Source organism: Chiloscyllium punctatum, chromosome 13 (assembly GCF_047496795.1).
Source record: "Chiloscyllium punctatum isolate Juve2018m chromosome 13, sChiPun1.3, whole genome shotgun sequence".
In the NCBI taxonomy this organism is placed as follows: Eukaryota; Metazoa; Chordata; class Chondrichthyes; order Orectolobiformes; family Hemiscylliidae; genus Chiloscyllium; species Chiloscyllium punctatum.
Genome location: NC_092751.1, coordinates 62,832,179 through 62,852,187, shown reverse-complemented (window position 1 = coordinate 62,852,187; position 20,009 = coordinate 62,832,179). Strand labels below are relative to the sequence as shown.

Genomic DNA, 20,009 nt, shown 5'->3' with positions numbered 1-20,009 from the left:
TGCATATGTTTGGAATGTTTGAGGACACCACAGCAAAGTCACATGGACTTGGGGAGAACGTGCAAAGTCCCCACAGTCATCTGAGGAGGAAATCAAACCAATGTCCCTGGCGCTGTGAGGCAGCATTGCTAACCACTGAGGTACCATGTAATCTGATGCAATAAGTAAAATCAGTGAAAGATACTAAAAAATAAGTTTCAAATGAACACTCTCCGATATTGTCAAAGCATGTCAATCTTACATTCAATACGAATAGGTGTATGGAAAACAATAAAAGAACAAAATCTCGGCAATTCATGTATAAACAGTAATTAAACATTTAATTTGATCAAAGGTCATAACAATATTTAGACGAATTGCAATTTTTAATAACAAATGTAGGTAATTAGCTGACTAATGAACACTTGGAAGTGGCATATATTAACTTAACGCTGAAGAAAGCGACTTGTTTTCCCCCTTGTTACACAGCAGAATAACAATGTGTGTGTGTTCGAAATGTTTGAATCAAGCTCTTTCTAGCAAAATAACTGATGACTTACGATCACTTCGCCTTGTCACCTTTAAAACCACAACATTCTCAAATATTTTCCAAGAATTTACAATCAGAAGAACTAGTTAATTCCTTTTCATAGCAACCCAAAGAGAATAAGTAGCGGACACAGTGAATTAGTGAGTCAATGCAAGAATTCAACTGAAGACAATATCCCTTCTTTCCAAAAATGTTCAAAATTTAAAAAAACAAAATTCATTGCCATTGTTGAATGAAAGAATAAAGAGATGCTAATTCTTTTTCATTTGATTTTGTTGCATGAAACATCCGTCAGTCGTATTATGATTACAAACACGATAAATGTGAGCATTGAAGGCAAATGTAATTAATTGAATTCAACTATGTTTCAACAGGTAAAATAAAATTTGATACTTACAATGATTGAGAGATTGTGCACTGCAATATCTTTACAGTGGTTCATGTACTGTGCCGTAAATCCACATTTGCGCAACCTACTAAATTGAATAAGTATTATTTTTATTATAAATCAGCAACAATTGAATTATCAAAGTCTGTCAATGCATTAATGAATAATGAAAAATCTCTTTTTGCAAGTGATTGAGCAATGTCTGGAAATGAACTGGAATTAATTCAGTGAAAAGTAATTACATTTTCCTGAATTTTAAGACCGAGATTACCGTGATCTTTCAAATGAGCAAACATCAGATATTTGCAATGAAGTTGGATGGGAAGTCATTGGTTCCTTTGAGGGGTAGGTGACCTGAAAAATAAAGGTATTTTCATACTGTACTATTAGCACTAAGACATAATGAATTAAATCTAAATGTGAATCTCACTATACTTGTTCAAAAGACATTTTTTATAAATAATTGTGCCATTATTGTAATGGCAATGCCTTGATAATGATTGCTGTCTTTTGAAGAATTAAAATGAATCAATATTTCAAAAGCACTTTGCTGTGATGTTGATTAGATATTTATTAAGATCAGTAAACTGAGGTATAAAACATTGTACCTAGCTTTATGGATTGAAGAAAAATGAGCCATTCAGTGATTATTGAGCAAGAATCTTTTTTTAAGTAAAAAATGTACGTAATACAAGAATTGTGAATTTCCATACACTGGATTCCTTGTAGAGATATGTTACATCAATTTATATGATCAATATTATGATCAATGTTTAAAAACTTGTGTCAGAATTAGGAAGAGAATTAGTAAGTCATGAAAGTGAGCTTGAAACTGAACAATGTCGTCAATGATATGTGGCATATATGCGATTTTAATAATATTGTCATTTTTGGACAATGATGAATAATGTTGGAATAGAAATGACAAAAAAATCAACACGGTCAAAGCAGATCTTTTCTTACAATGAAATGAAAACAATAATCATTTTGTAGCACGCATGATTTGAAATAGCAGGTTTTTAAATGTGACATATACAGTGAAGGCTAACCCTTTTGCAAAAATGTGGGAAGTTCACAAATTTAAAATGCAGTATTTGTTCAATTTGTAATAAAAATTGTTATAATTTGAATTGTCTCTTGTACACACACAACAAAAAAGGAGCTTAAAGATTGTTAGATTGACAAAGATTTGCTTTACAACATTATTGTAGTATAGTCAATATCTGTGATAAAGTAGAATTATTGGTTTAAACAATATAAATCAACATTAACGACTGAGCTGAAATATAGCACCTCAATTGCATTAACTGCATAGAATAGTAAATAAATGTTTATTGTTGTCATTTGTCCTAGGAACAATAAGATACTTACTCAGGTTATTCCACTGAATAGTAATCAGCTGATGATGAATATCTTTGTGTCGCTTTATGTGCACTGTTTTGTGTGAACATTGATTTCAATAAATTTAGATATTTACATGAATTAGGAACAGACTGATAACTGGGTGTGAAAGATCTTATTTAAGATTAGACAATTTTTAGGAATTCAGGAGGTTTGCTGAACAAAACACTGTGAAGTCATCATGCAATAAACTGGATTAGAGAGAAACGTGCAAATTCAATTTTCAAATGAATGCACTCGGATATTTTCAGAACATTTCAATCGTACATTCAATATAAATAGATGAATGGAAAACTAAAAACAAATTTCAGACAACTCATAAACAGATCAATAACTAAAAATTGATATATAGTAGGAAGTGGCATTTGTTTATTTAACTGAGGAATAACTTAATTTTTTTCTCATATTTATACCTTTGAAGCATCAAGTTCTATCTTTACTTTGCATATTTCATCTTTGTGAATGCAACATTATCAAATATTTTGCAAAGAATATTGATTGAGTGTAATTAGATACATTCTGTTATTAGCGGACTGAAGAATATATATAGCAGATACTGTGATTATTGGAATGAACAACAAATGAAAACATATCTCATGTTGAATTGAAAGGCAATTCATTCGATTCTTAGATATTTTCTTCTCAACATTCAGAGCTGCTCTGGCACAGCTCTGTGCAATGTGGGAATTGAAATTGGTCTGGTAACAGAGACACGACCAGACAACTCTGGTCTGGTAACAGATACACGACCAGAGTTGCACAAGATTCCTTCATAACATTCCCAACCAGGTTGGGCAGGGCTGAAAACTAATCAGATGTTTATTGCGATAATTGGATTGGAATTAAATGGTTGGATACTGTGTACAATCTTCTGAAAATTCAGTAGTAATTTACAATAATGATGGGAGTTAACAAATGTCTTAATTTAACATGATTTTTATGATCACTTGTGGAACGACAACTTGACAGAATTGTGTGATTACTGTGCATTATAAATAAAAATGAATATAATTATTCTATATGTTCATAAGTTCCACATTTTCAGAAATGCAACTTACAATGCTTTTGATCTACATATAAATTGGAACAAAATGATGAATTGGTCAATCAATGTGCCTATTCAGCTGAAGACAACTTTCATTCTTTCTAAAATACACGATTTCTAAGTCACCATTTCCTGTGGTTGTTTAATGAAAGAAGAGAGATGCCAACCCTTTTTTGTGTGCTTCAAAAAATTCATGGGGATTTCAATGATTTTGCACGTGAAAAATATTCAATTGTTATTGTGATTAAAAACACAATAAATGTTAACATTGAAGTGATTTCTAATCAAATCAATTCAAAAGTGTTTCCAAGTTTCAAATGAAAAGCAATATTCAGAATGATTGAATGATTGTGCATTGCAATGTCCTTGCATTAATTATTATATGAAAACATAGTTCCACATGTACACCCCTTACCGAATTGAACAATTGTTAGGTTTTGGCAACAAATCGATTTGAAATATTTTATTAATGAATTTAAGAATAATGAGGTATCTCCTCTTACTATTCCACTGAGTAATGTTCAGAAATGAAGAGAAATATTGCAGTGTAAATTAACTGGTGTTCTCTGAATTTCAATGGCTGAGAAGACTGTGATCTTTCAAATGAGCAAAAGTCAGATATTTACAAATGATGTTGCAATGGCAATTATTGGTCTTTTGTGGGCGTATTGGCCTTATCAAACAAGTTTTAATGTTGTAGCACTCACACTAAGAAATATGGAAGGTATTAAAAGCACATTGTACTTGTTATAAAGCCTAAGTTAAAGTATTGCGTAATTATTGTAATTGATAATTGTTTCTAAAATCCTGATAGATAAATTGACTTAATATTTTGAATGCACTTTGCTCTGATGTCGATTGTCTATTCATTAAGATAAATAAACTGAAAATTAAAATATAAAACGTGGCTTTAATAATTAAAAAATCTCAGCAACAATTGAACATCGTTCAACTTTTTTTTGGTTGGTTCATGTCTATTTTATTAATGTAACTTTTATCATGATAAATGTTTAGATAAATGTCAGCACTAGGAAGAAAATAAGGAGGATGGGAAAGTGAGCATTATTATGCACTAAACATCGAGTTAATGACATTTGGTACAGGGAGTCATTTTGTAGCAAAAAAAACTAATAATTGTGTGATTATTGTTCATTGACAACTAATGTTGGAAGAAAATAAAACTACCTCAAAATGAAATTAAAATAAATATCATTTTGGAGGTCACATGATTTGAAAAATGGAAATTGTCACTTAATGTGACATTTGAGCTGAAGAATCGTTCTTCCCCCCGCCACCCCCATGTGTAGTCCTGTCAATAATTTAAAATTTAGTATAAGTTGAACTAAATAACAAATGGATGTTCCTCCATTGTTTTCTTGAAAACAAAAATTTAAAAAATTAACATGAAAATGATATCGCTCTGCAAGGAATAATTTCACAGATAATAAGTGTTTGTATTGAATTTAAATGTCACCATAGCTGTAGGAGTGATTTCCCCTGACAGGGAATGAAGACTGAGGAGATAGGCCGAACTCAGGCAAGTGGAAGATGTTTACTCATGCTGCAATCAGTTAATGCAGGGATCATCCCCCCGAGGCCAATCTAGGAAGGGAGGTCCATGACACACTAATGTGTACAGTAAAAAGCAGTATTTTTACACACCTTCTGTATTACAATGTCCACATGCAATGTGGTTACAGTCGTTCCATCATGATACAGACACCCAATCCTGTAGAACACCTAATCTTGGATGAACATCAATATGGATAGCCCGAATTTCCTATTGGTTCATGGTGTTTTACAGGTGCTATAATCTCCAGGCCTTGGGATCTCTGTGCATTTTATTTCCTCACATTACAAAATTAATTTCTGCAGTCCTTTGGGCCTCTCACTTTGCCTTATTTACAATTCTCAAGAATATGTAATTAGAAAAGTTTTAAATGTTCTGAGCAATTTTAAAATAGTAACTATTTCTGACAATCAAACCCTGCCTGTTTCCCTGACAGCCGCTGTGGAAGTTAGCTGGGCTCTATCCTGCAGTTGGTGTTTATTCATTCACTGGGACAATTATTCTTTCATTAATGAAAGTCAGGGTTGGTCATTTTTCTGTGTGCCTGCATTCTCTTATCACTATCTGGAATATGACTGTCTGGAATTGCATGCTTATGGACTTGGAGTAGGATTGTACAAAATGTTCTTTTTTTAACTTAAGACTGAAACACACTGTTGGTCTTATTTATCTCCCCTCCACCATTTTGTGTTTTAATTCCAAGGCAGGCTGCTCAGGGCTTCCCTACAGCAGCAAATCAATAAGGATTTCAGCATTAAAATAAAAATCAACATTCGCTACCATTAGGAAACTGTACCATGCAATATGCTTACGTCACTGAGACTTAATTCCACACTTAAAGCCGACTATACTGATTTGATCAATGATTACATATTAGATATAAGTAACAATTAGTGTTAAAACTAGTCACTGTAAACTTAAAATGATTAGAAATGTCATATTACAATCCGCAACATGTAGAATTGGAGTCGAAAACAATCAGATGTATCTTCATTTGTAAGGCTGAATATGAATCCAATGATTTCTGTGAACATTCAAATGAGAAGATATCAGATATTTCCTGTCAGTGTTGGATGAGGGATCATTGCTTGGTTTGTGGTTGTGTTGACCTGGAATAAAAGATAATTTTTTCTTAGTAAAATTGGCACTATGAAATAATGATTTAAATTGAAATGTGAATCTCACGATATTTGTTACAAAACCTAAATTAAATTACTGTGTGATTGTTGGACTAACAATGAATTGGTAATCTATTTTAGAACACTGACACATTAAGTGATTCAATATTTCCAAACGGGTTTGCTGTGATATGGTACTAAGCACATATGCTCTTACTTAAAAATTAAAATCATGGAAATGAAAGAAAGATAAATACACATACCATGCGCTTATTGTAAATTCATGCAAAATACAACTGTGGAATATGTTTAAAGCAGTTTTTCCTGAAATGAAAAGATAACTAGAATGATTAGCAGCAGGATGTAATCGCAATAAAAAATCATTCAATGTGACTATTCAGCTGCAGGCAGCTCCCCTTCCTTACACATATGTATAACTTCCAACAATTCAAAATTTACTCTGATAAAGAAAAGAACATACGCATGTAAATTCTTTTTTCTTGTTGACAAAAAAGTCACAAATTTGAATTTTTTTAGCTTTAAAAAATTTAACTATTACTGTGATCAGAAATACAATAAAACTTCATGTTGAAGAAAAATCAAATCAAATCAAAATACACATCGATATTCACAATAATTGGGAGAGTGAACACAACAATATCTTTCCATCAGTTAATGTACTGAGCCATAATTCCACTGTTATATCCCTTACTGGATTGATCAATTATTAGATATTAATAACTAAATTATTAATATGCTATCATTGAACTGAATATTAATGAGAAATCTCATTAATGTTTGAACGAGCAATGTGTCAACATAAACAGTAATTATTAGTGAAATGTCTAAGATATCTCTTTATAAATGAGGCTGAGATGACTTTGATTGTTGAAACGAGTAGCATTCAGATATTTATAATGAGCATTGGCTGCAAATCAATGCTTTTTGGTGTAGACCTGAAAGATTTTGTTATTGTAGTATAGGCAGTAAGAAATTATGATGTGCATCGCACCTTACTGAATATTTTCAAGTTTTCTAACAGGTTTCTGGTCCAATCTTCAGTTTAACAAGGGTAATTTTGGGTCAGAACATCAATAACTGCAAACAATTTAAACACATCTCCATCAAAGTTGCTAATCTGATAATTCAGAACAAATATAAAAAAATTACCTCTGTAAATTTAATTGACTATATTTTTAGATTATAGTCAAGTTCGTTATCTACTTATTTCCTTCCTATTTCTGACACCAGTGGCTAAATATTGATTAGATTAAATGTCATATGAGATAGACATTAGCTTTCTCTCAAAGATCTGTACAGCACAGGAATGGGCCATTTGGCCCATAATGTTGTGCTGAACATAATGCAAAAGAAACTCATCCCTTCTGCCTACCCTTGGTTCATATCCTTCCAAATTATCGAAATGAACATTAAAGAGCCTTAATGTATCTGCTTCCACCACCAACCCTGGAAGTCCATTCCAGACAGCAATCACTCCCTGTGTACAAAACAAATTGCCCCTTACATGCCCCTTGAACTTTCCCTCCTAACCTTAAACACATGTCACGTAGTTTTTGACGCTTCAACTCTGGGAAAAACTTTCTGACCGTCAACCCTATCTACGTATCTAATGATTGTACAGACTTCCATCAAGTCTTCCCCCAGTCTCCGCCACTTCACAAAAAAGCAATCTGAATTTTTCTCGCCTCTCCAAATCCAGGCAGCATCCTGGTAAATGCCCTCTGTACCCTCTCCAAAGCATCCATACCCTTCCTGGAACATGGCGAACAAAAGTGAATACAATACTTTAAGTATGCCTTAACCAAAGTGTTAAAATGTTACAACATGACTTCCTGACTCTTGTAACCAGTTCCCTGACCAATAAAGGCAAGCATGCCATTTGCCTTCCTAACCACCTAATTACTTGCATGGTCACTTTCAGGGAGCCATGGTCTTGAACGTCAAGATCCCTTTGAATAATAAAGCTGTTAGGGTCCTGCCATTAACTATCTACTTTTTTTTAACATTTGAGCTTCCAAAGTGAAACACCTCACACTTGTATGGATTAAACTTCACCTTTAATTACTCTGCCCATATCTGCAATTTCTCTTTTTCCTGCTGCATTATTTGACAACACTCTACACTGTCCCCAACTGCACTGAACGTGATATCATCTGCAAACTTATTAACTCACCCAATTAGATTTTAATCCATGTCACTTCTATATAATTGCATCGCAAACAGAAGGGTTCCAGTACAGATCCCTGTGGATAAAAGACAGAAAATGAGGTAAATGCAGAATTCTTGAAGAAATGAGGTTTTTTCAATGACAGAATAATTCTGATGAATAATCTTCTAAAGTGAGATTTTTTAAAAAATTAACCCAATATTTTAATTCATTATCCAGTACAAACTGCTTTGAAAATATTGTATCATCTTAAGTGTTGCATTCTCACATTAAATATTATTTAATTGTCATTTCAATTATCACACCATCATGAGATTTACATTTTCGTTCAATCCATTATTTATTAAGGCCAGTATCATAATGAAATATTGACATTCTTTTCAGGTCAACACACCTGCAATCAACCAAAGTTCTCTCACCCAACACTCATTTTAACTCTCTCATTCTCTTTTATTTGAATTCTCGTATTAATGGAAGGATCATTAATCAGTCTTATCAATTAAGAAATTGCTAACTATTTTTCACATAAATATTTAATTTTTTTCCAACATATTGCACAATTACATTGCAATAGGGGTTTTCTCATCATTCTTAAATTTGTTATCAGCCATTTTAAAACTAATTATTACCAAAATCTAACCGGTAATCATTGTTGAAATCCAATATCTCCAGCTGTATATGTGGAACTATGTCTCAGTACATCAACTGATACAAACAATATTGCACTCTACAATCTCTTAATCTTAGCAAAAATAATTTTAAGTGTGGAATCTTAGCTGGATTGAATTGGTTGTAAGAAAAAGTGCAGTCTGAAGAAAGGTCACTGGGCCCAACTCTCTCCACAGATGCTGCCAGACCTGCTGAGTTATTTTCCAGCAATTACTGAGTTTGTTTGTGATTTCCAGCATCCACAGTTTTGTTTACAATCTTGTATTGATTGTATTTCACTTCAATTCTAACATTGTTACAGTTCTGATTATTACAATAAGAGCTAAGTATTTTTCATGTTAAGCATTATTTAAATTACACGTGTTCCTTGTGTAAATAAACCAGAATTAACAAATGTTTGTTCTATGCTTTTACAATAAATCTTGAATTCTTAGAAATCACATTTTTTTGAAATTGAGGGAAGTTGTCCATCGCTGAGTAGTCACATTGAATGACTAATGCTTTATTTCCAATTCATGTGCATTAAAAAGCAGGTTAATTTTAACTTATGCACATGAATAACTGCTTCAAACAAATTGACTTACTTGATTATCATGAGATTTATGTTTATTTAAGACCATTGTTGCTTCGTTCCATCATTATTAGAAATTACTAATTCTTTTTATCCATTACACAATGGAACTGTCTAATACAATCCTAGTCCAATTATAACAATAAATATCTGAGCAGTTTTCCCTGTGAATAAACACAGTAAGTATGTGATTATAGTCCTGCCCTTCCTGCATGGGAATATTATGGTAATGTGTGTACTAGTAGACCAGGAGCCATGGGTTCAATTCCCACCTTCAACAGAGATGTGTCAAAACACCTCAGAGTTGATTAGAAAATATCTAAGTGTCGACTGAATTGCTTTTCAACCAACATTGTCTCAACTTGTAACTGTTGTTCATTATAATGATCACAACATCTTGAATTTATTTGCTTCACATCACTGATTAAAGTATGAATTGGGCTTGGACTGCTTTAGTACCTGAGAAGTAAATTATTTATTAACACTAAATAGTCACGAGATTATGCAAATTCCTTTTTCTATCAAATGTCATGGACTGTATCTTGTGGTCACTCTCATATTCACTTTCTTTATCTTTTTATTTTCTTCTTAATTCAGACACAAATGTTTGAACACCGATAAAGTATGAATAAAGTATTATGCTGCTTCTAAATACCTCTCAACTTTTAATAACTTTGCAGTCTTAAAGATTCTACGGTGTAAATAATTTTTAAGGTGAGGAGGAAAGATTTAAAAGGGGTCTGAGGGGCAACTTTTCCACACTGTTTTTCACATATTGGGATGAGCTGTGAGAGGAAGGGCAGTGGCTGGTACAATTACAACATCTAAAAGACTTTTGGACAGTTTATTGGATAGAAAACGTCCAAAGGGGTATGGGAGAAACACAGGGAAATGGGACTAGTTTAGTTTAGGAAACTTGGCCGGAATGCCAAGTTAGGCTGAATGGCCTGTTTCCGTGCTGTATCAGTCTAGCATTCTACAATTCAAACTTCACTGTGATTGGTCAAGGAAAGAACAAACGGGTGTTAATTCTATTTTGTATCCATATAAAAGTGAGATGAATTTTAAATAATTTTGTCACATGAAATAGTTTGCTCTTATTGTGATTAGAAATACAATGAATGTGAGCATTGAAGTGAAATATAATTTAATCAATTCAACTGTGTTTCCATGGTTAAAATAAAAATTGATATTCACAATCATTGTGAGTTTGTACATTGCAATATCTTCACATTACTTCATGTACTGAGCCATTATTACACATTTATACCCCCTACTGAACTGAACAATAATTAGATAGAGCAACACTTAGATTTTCGAAAATCTATCAGTACACTTGTAAGAAGGAGAAATTTAATTTTGCTACATGACTGTGCAATGTGCAGACATGAACAGGAATTATTGCAGTGAAAAGTCGTTCCAGTTTTCTGAATTCATAAGGCTGAGATTACTGTGATTATTCAAAACAGCAAAAGTCAGTTTACAAAGCGTTTTGCATGCAAAATGATTGGTTCCATTGTGGGATAGTTAACCTGAAAACAATCGCATTGTTTCAATGGATTAAATTAAAATATGGATTAAAATAATATATGGATCTGACGAAACACATTAGAAAGACAAACAAATTATTCTGCAATTATTATAAGGATAGTGAATTCCTAATAAATGTTGTATTCTGAACAAATAAATTGACTCAATATTTTAAAATCACTTTGCTCTGATGTTGATTAGACGTACATTAAGATCGGTAAACTGAAGACTGAAATATAATACTTAGATTGCTGGATTGAGGACAATAAATGAGCCATTCAATAGTTATTGAAGAGAATTATTTTTTGTCAAAATGCAGACAATACAGAAGTAATGTATTTCATTCAATTAGTTTACTTGTCGAAACATGCTATGTGATTTTAATTTATGTAATTTTATACTGATCGATGTTCAAACATTTGTGTCTGAATTAAGAAGAAAATAAAAAGATAATGAAAGTGAATAGGAGAGTGACCATAAGATACAGTCCGTGACATTTGATAGAAAAAGGAATTTGCATAATCTCGTGACTATTTAGTGTTAATAAATAATTTACTTCTCAGGTACTGAAGCAGTCCAAGTCCAAGTACAACAAGATCTGGACAATATCCAGGCTTGGGCTTACAGGAGGCAAGTAACATACATGCCACACAAATGCAGGCTATCACATATAAGACATAACCTAACCACCATCCCTTGACATTCGATGGTGTTACCATGACTGAACACCCACTATCAACATTATCCTGTGAATAATCATTGATCAGGAACGGAATTGGTCTCACCACATAAACACAGTGGCTACAAGAGTAATTCAACTCCTGGCTCCTGAAATCCTGTCCAAACGCTACTAGGCACAAGTCAGGAGTGTGATGGAATACTCCCACTTGCCTGGATGAGTGCAGCCCTAACACACTCAAGAAACTTGATACCATCGGAATAAAGCAGCCCGCTTGATTGGCACTGCTGCTACTGAACATCAGTGGTGGTGAGGGTAGATGTTTGTGGATGTCCTAGCTACAATCTCTGCCTCTTCTTATTAACAAAGATAAAAGAATCTTACATTGCTCAACTTTCTCATCAAAACCGAGTACAGTATTCACCCAAGCCCTCTTTTATACCAACCAGCAGCATTTCCACCACCAATAGCAGCTTCTCTTAAAATATTTTGTCAGTAACTTGTAATTAACTGGTTACTACAATTACAACTGAAAATGTGTTGCTGGAAAAGCACAGGTGAGGCAGTATCAAAGGACCAGGTGAATTGACGTTTCGGGCATAAGCCCTTCTTCAGGAAGGTCCTGAAGAAGCAGTGAACCACATTTTGAAATGATCTTTCTGAACATAATATAGATCAGGTTAAAACTGAAGTAGGTGTCTTACACAACTTGCTGAAAGGACACAGACAGTAGAATCTGAGGTGATCCTGAGGATGTGAAGGTGAATGTGGGAGACAAGCTGGGACTGTATTGGAGTCGTCACTGTGAGAGGGAACAAATGCTGGATGCAGGGTTTCAGCAGCTGATGGACTGACGCTCAGGTGAGCCATCGGAAACTGAGCAAGTGACCACCATCTAATAGGACAGAGAAACTGATCCATCAGCCTGAAACTGACTGACCACGTGGCTGACAGTGACTCCAACACAAGTGAATGGAAACATTGCTCAGAGCCTGTTTCTGTAACATTCAACACAACCAGGAAATGGAAAGCGAATAATGAGCTGAAAACAAGGCCACTGCTCTGTTAGAGTCAAAATCATTCAATGTTCAGTTATTGGACATTATTGACTCTCAGAATATTCTAACCTGCAGAATCACAGTAAAAGGGGAAAGTAAACAACATTTTTGGCAAAGACAGAATGAGCCAACTGCTTGTATAAAAACAGCTCAGAACAAATGTGCTGAATCCTCCACAAACTGACAAACACAGGTACCATCAGTTTATAGATAGACAATGAAATTCTTCAGAAAAACCCTTCCCTGTTTATGGTGTGTGGTAGGAAACATTCTCAGTGAGAACTGCCACTTATTTCCTTTGAAAAGAATCTCTGTTTCCCCTCAGAAAAGCAGGTGTGCCCCAAACTTACAGACTGTCTTACAGACAAAGGAAACCTGATCAGGGACTCGCAGGTTAATTAAGCTATGAGTGACAGTCCATTGCACACAACAAGAGCTTAGACCACAACAGATTCTAGTGAAACCAACAATGCAATGAAAAAGGTGAATTAGTCTTAATAATCATGCAGCCTCTCTCAATCAAATAATCCCAGTCAACTTCTAAACATTTTAAAACTATTAATACCAATGTATACATATTTATTTACTTTCCTAATTTCCTCCAAAAAATATATATGACTATTCTCTTTAAAATATATTTTAAATGGTCAATTCATAATCACAATTCAGTTCCAATTATTCTTAGTGCAAAACAACTAGCAAACTAAAATAGTTTTCACGTCAATAATGACACTGGAAACTTTGTTATGTAGTTTACCCATATTTCCAAATATTGTTTTGGTTCATTATTCCAGTGAAGCTAAAATTCAAGTCTATTTATTTTCTCTGATATCCTTCCATTACTTTATTCCCTAATAACAATGCCCATGGTGTAATGGGTGACAAACATTAAATAAAATTGAATTTTCAATGCAAGAACTTGTACAAATAATCACATATTATTCAGTTCATTCATTATCGTTGATTATGAGGGTTATTTTCACTGTATGATCATGTTAAATTCACTTAAATAATCAGAGTAGAATTTTCACCTTTAAAGATATGTAAAGTGAATGTCAAATTATTAATATTTCAAGTAAAACCAAATTCACATTTTGCTCTGTGTTATTCCAGGAATGACAGGATGTGTTGAATTATTATGGGAAACAGGAACAAGTGAAGGTGGTGGCTCTCTGACGTGAGGCCTTAAAGCCAAAGGGCCAGGTGGTAGTTACAGTGGGGGAGGTACCGAGTGCCCCGCTCTCCTCAGAAGGCAGTGAGGATGGTGACACTGACTGGAACGGGTTAGATGACAAAGCATCCACGTATGGACAGAGGGACGACAATGGGTGGGATGACCCACCGCCCTATAAGGTCCAGAAGGCCGTGTCTGTGGCACCACTGGGCATCAAAGGTCAACTTGGACAGACAGTAGGGAGCAACAAAGGGAACTGACAGACACCAAACATGAACCGTTCACCTGCTGAATAACAGATGTTGGTGTGTTAACACCCAGCCTGATAGAGAAATGGTAATAACGGGCCTTATTGGGACAATATGGATGAATTAGTTGAGGTACAGTCTCACCGATGATGGTGTTAGGCCAAAATCCTTTATGCCAAGATGCCCGGACGTGTACAGCAGAACCTGTCTCTGCAATGAGTGGGTGAGGGTTTGAGCCCCCCCCAGTGCACAGCCGATGACTGCCTCCAGGCATTCACAGATATTACAGGGATACACTGGGGAGGGGACAGACTGAATGGGCTAAAATAACCTTGGTGTCTCAGGGAACCAAGGGTATTATCGAGGCTCATACAGAGAGGAAGCCTGAGGTGTGTAAGAACCACGGGGGATTACCAAACCCCAACCTGTGATGATGAAATAGGTTTGATGTATTTAACAGATGACATGGGACCCTATTTAACTGTAATTATAAACGTGGGACTGCCAGTGGGAGATCATTCTGATCACATTCTGAATTGGGCCATGAGAGCTGAGACAAACTCAGAAACACAGGGAGGGTAGTACAGTACAGGGAGGGTACTGCAGTACAGGGAGGGTAACCAGACCCACAATGTTACAAGGGAAGCAGGAAAGGGCACATAGACAAGGAACGTAGGCAGAGAGAGGGAGATAGATGTTCACATTGTGTGTGTGCCTGTGTTCACGTAGGCACATGAATATTCATTGACGCTGTGTTTGGGAACCAGCAGAACAAATATTAATAAAAGGAGCATCTATATCAGTTACCGAAACGGATTTGCCCCTCACCCCTCAATTACTAAAATGAGAGCAGTTGGAGAGGGAATCAAGGAAGCTGGATGAAATAAATCTGTCCCAATGCAGATCATCGATATGGCAAAATATATTCAGATATGGGAGTGTGAAACTGAGGAAGGGACCATTCTGGAAGTTGCCATTTTAGAACAGTTCAGAGCAACTATTGATGTAGAGGCACAAACTCTAATATGGGAACAATCTGGCCAGGCCCGGGACAGGAAGCAAAGGAGAGGCGACATCTCCAGAGTAGTTACCTTGCAGGGAGACTGGAACAGTCACAGAATCTGGGGAGTTATAGCTAGGACCCAAACAGCAGAGCGGGTAACTCAAACAGGAATGTGGGTTATTATCTGTAGATCCTGTAAAGATCGAGGGCCCTCTCACTCCCCACCCAAACTGGATCCCATTAAAGCTGGGGCTGAGAAGGCAATAATTGTGACAGTAACAGATTGAGAGAAGCAGGGAATAGTCAGACCAACAGTATCCCAGACTAACTCACAGAAGCCGGACAGCTCATCCCACCTCACTATTGATTATACCTCCCTCAGTAAATCTGCCACTAAAGAGTATCCTACAGTAGTGAACCACACCACTTTATTTAATGGATTAAAATTGCAACAGGATACAGTCTCAGCCCTTGATATTGTGAATGGGTTACTGTGGACCTAGAACGGTCAGAATAAGCTAGTATTTACTGTCTGAGGAAAGCAGTAGACCTGTATCCAGTTACCTCAGGGACCTCATAATATTCCAGTATATCCCACCGATACATGACTAATGGAGTGCGTCAATTTAATCTTACCAACATCTCATTACCTCAGTTGGAGAGAAAGAACATATCCGGATATTACACAGAGTATTGGGTCAGGTCAGGCAGGCCGGGCTTAAAATTAACCCACAGAGCGTGGGAAGGTAGGGAGAGATGTACCTGGGATATCACATCAGGAAGATCAAATCAGGAAGGGAGGGGGACAATCCCAGTGAAACGAAAGACCATGATTTCAAAACTATCCACCCGCACACTGTGAAGGGGATAAGGCAAACTTTAGGATTGTTTAATTATTGGAAGACTTTTTTGGAGAATTATCCAGAAATGGCAGAACCATCACGAGCCCTGACAGAAGCGCGGACATTAGCCAGGTGTCAGGCAGTCAGCATATACAGACAGACAGCATGCCTTTGGTATAGTTCATGACCTTTTGATGGCCTGTGCTCGGTGAGGATACATCACCCTGTCTGTGGGCACGTAGAGCATGAAGGACAGGTCAGAGAGTTAGTGGAAGCAGCTAACTTTCCCAGTGAAGCAGCAATAATGAGGATTAGAGCTCACAAGGTAGTCAAAACCCCACACCAATGGGGCAGTAAGTTTGTGGATAAGGCAGGTGAATAGACAATAGACAATAGGTGCAGGAGTAGGCCCTTCTGCCCTTCGAGACAGCACCACCATTCATTATGATGATGGCTGATCATCCTCAATTAGCATCCTGCTCCTGCCTTATCGCCATAACCCTTGATTCCACTATCCTTAATCACTCTATCCAATTCTTTCTTGAAAGTACCCAGAGACTTGACCTCCACAGCCTTCTGGGGCAGAGCATTCCATACACCCACCATCTCTGGGTGAAGAAGTTTCTCCTCAACTCTGTTCTAAGTGGCCTACCCCTTATTTTTAAACTGTGTCCTCTGGTTCAGGACTCACCCATCAGCGGAAACATGCTTCCTGCCTCCAGAGTGTCCAATCCTTTAATAATCTTAGATGTGAAATACTGACTGAAACAGGGCAGACATTTGAGGAGATGGCAATGGCCGTAGCTACAGAAGTGAGAGAGGAAGGTTTAAAGATATTCCCAGAAACAGTCCCACAACAGCAGAAACAGGAATGGGAAAAGGGTGGGGCAGTAATAGGACACGTCAGAGTCTGGATGATCCAGCAGTGCCACTCCACTGTATAAGACAAACATTATTAAAAACATATCATGGGCTGGCCCATATTGGGGAGGATAAAATGCAATATCAGATGATCCACTACAATCCTTGCCTGGAACAGGGAGAAATACAGCAAGGTTTTGTCGAAGGTGTGTAGTCTGTTCACAGTGTGAGCCAGGGAAAGCAATAAAATGGAGGCAGCAGCAGGGACCCAGGGGCCCATGGGAACAATTACAGATGGATTTTACACACACACCCAATCCCAGGGAAGGAAGTCCTGCTGGGTTTTAGTAAATAGGTTTACTCAATGGGTGGAAGCATTCCCCTGCAGATTCTGACCAAGGGACAAATGTTACAGGGAACATAGCTCTTTAGCTATGTGCCCTGTTTGGTACTGAACAGAAATCCCATCCCCCATACCACCCCCAGAGCTCTGGGACAGTAGAAGGAATGACGCAGACACTGAAAGCTAGTCTGACTAAGGCTCTCTCAGAGACAGGACAGCGATGGGTTAGAGTACTATTTAGCAGCCTAATGAAACTGAGGACAACCCCAGCAAAGGGGACGGGACCGTTCCCCTTTGAATTAGTGACTGGATGGACTATGCAGATACCACAGGGTATGGCAGTGGGAGGGCCGGAGATGTGTGGTAGTGGGAGGGTTGGAGATGTGCAATGACAGGGATAGGGTTAAACCATTTCTTAAAGAACTGGCAAAGCAGCTGCATGAGCTGAGAGAATCAGAGACTGGGAAAGGAAACATGGAAATATCCGAGCTGACATTCCAAACCCTGGAGTTCAGGTCAGGGGGAAAATATTACTGGAACGTATGAAGTAAACACATCAAAATGCTGGACCTATCTGGGGGAGACAGAGAGGGACCTCTCCCATCATGTATTAGTAAGGAGCTCTGAATAAACATTGGTCGTGCTGCTCAGCACAGAACTCAAGGCTCCTCTTTGATATTTCTCCCAGTAACAGTTGTGCAGGGGGATGTTGCTGGCTGGAAGTCTGTGACCAGTGCCTCTGTTCAACAAGGGTCAGAGCTGGGACATCTGTTGCTTGTAATGTATATAAATGAAAAGTTTAAAAGTGTAAACGTTTTAATTAGCAAGTTTGTAGATGGCACAAACTGTTGAAGTTGTGAATCGTGAAGAATGATGTCAAAGGATACAGCAAGAAAGAGATGAGTCAGAAAGTTTTGTGGAGAAATTGCAGATATGTTTTAATTCAGACAAGTGTGAGGTGATGTGTTTTGGAAGACACAAAGCAAGAGGAATGTATACAATAAACGGAAGGGCCATGAGCAGCCCTGATATACAGAGAGATCTTCAGTTGCAAGCTGAAAGATCCCTGAAAGTGGTGAAGGAGGTGAATGGCAGGCTTGCCTTCTTCAGTCAGGGGAGTGAATATAAAACTATAATCAGGCCACCTTTGGGGTATTGTGTGCCGTTTTGATCACCACATTATAGGAAGAAGGTGAAGGCTTTTGGGAAGGTGGAAACAGGTTTACCAGGATGTTGCCTGGATTGGGAGAGGTTAGAAAATCTTGGATTGTTCTCTTTGGAAAGTCAATGTCTGTGGGGTGACCCAACTGGCACAGACAGAGTTTGTAAATCATGGTTTACTACAGAAATTGTATCTCTTGTTAAAAAGAAGAAAGAGGCTTATGTGTTGATGAGGCAAAATGGTACAGATGAAGCAATAGAGAGTTACAGATCAGCTAGGAAGGATTTAAAGAGAGAGTTAAGAAAAGCAAAGGGAGGACACGAGCAGTTTTTAGCAAACAGAATTAAGGGTAACCCTGAAATTTTCTCTACGTATGTGAAGAATAAAAGGATGATTAGAGTAGGAATAGGGCTAATCAAAGACAGAAGTGGGAAGTTGAGTGTGGACCCTGCAGAGATTGGAGAAGTGCTAAATGAATATTTCTCATCGGTGTTTACACAGGAAAAGGAGAATATTGTAGAGGACAAAAATGAGTTACGAGATATTGGACTAGAAAGGATTGAGGTTAGTTACGCATAGGTTTTATCAATTCTAGAAGGAGTGAAAGTAGACAAGTTCCCAGGCTGGATGGGGTTTATCCGTGGATTCTCTGGGAAGCTAGGGAGGAGATAGCAGAGCCTTTGGCTTTGATATTTGAGTTATCATTGTCTATGGGTTTAGTACCCGAGGACAGGAGGATTGCAAATGTTGTGCCCTTGTTCAAGAAGGGCAGCAGAGATGACCCAGGTAATTATAGAACAGTGAGCCTTATTTCCATTGTAGGAAAGATTTTGGAAAGGATTATAAGAGATAAAAGTTAGAATCATCTAACAAGCAACAATTTGATTTCTTATAGTCAACATGGTTTCGTCAAGGGCAGGTCGTGTCTCACAAACCTCATTGAGTTTTTTGAGAAGGTGACCAAGCATTTAGATGAGACTAGGGCAGTTGACGTGGTATACATGGAATGCAGTAAAGCCTTTGATAAGGTTCCACATGGTAGGCCAATGGAGAAAATGCAGAGGCATGGAGTTGAGGGTGATTTAGCAGTTTGGATTAGAAACTGGCTTTCTGAAAGAAGGCAGCGAGTGGTGGTTGATGGAAAATATTCAGTCTGGAGCCCAGTTACTTGTGGTGTTCCACACGGATCTGTTTTGGGACCACTGCTGTTTGTCATTTTTATAAATGACTTCGACGCAGGCATAGGTGGATGGATTAGTAAATTTGCAGACGACACGAAAGTCGGTGGAGTAGTAGACAGTTTGGAAGAATGTTACAGGTTGCAGGGGGATTTAGATAAACCGCAGAATTGGGCTGAGAGGTGCAAGTGCAGTTGAATGCAGCTAAATGTGAGGTGATGCACTTTGAGAAGAATAACAGGAAGGCAGAGTACTGGGTCAATGGAAAGATTCTTGGTAGTGTGGGTGTGCAGAGGGATGTTGGAGTCCATGTACATAGATCCCTGAAGGTTGCCACCAAGGTGGATAGTGATGTTAAGGCAGCATACGGCGTGTTAGGTTTCATTGGTAGAGGGATTGAGTTCTATATCATGCTGCAACTATACAAAATGCTGGTGTGGCCACAGTTTTAA

The 20,009-nt window shown here is 37.1% G+C and overlaps 1 long non-coding RNA gene across 2 annotated transcripts in view; it reads right to left on the bottom strand.

The window, feature by feature from the left end:
* Window positions 1-1,762: 1,762 nt before the first annotated feature.
* The window catches only part of LOC140484545 (uncharacterized), a 50,506-nt gene continuing 32,259 nt past the window's right edge, over window positions 1,763-20,009 (bottom strand). For both annotated transcript variants that reach the window (XR_011962275.1, XR_011962276.1), the window contains exons 5-6: window positions 8,246-8,315; window positions 1,763-6,042 (exon numbers count right to left, since the gene is read on the bottom strand). This is a non-coding gene — a long non-coding RNA (uncharacterized lncRNA). The remainder of the gene's footprint in view (window positions 6,043-8,245; window positions 8,316-20,009) is intronic.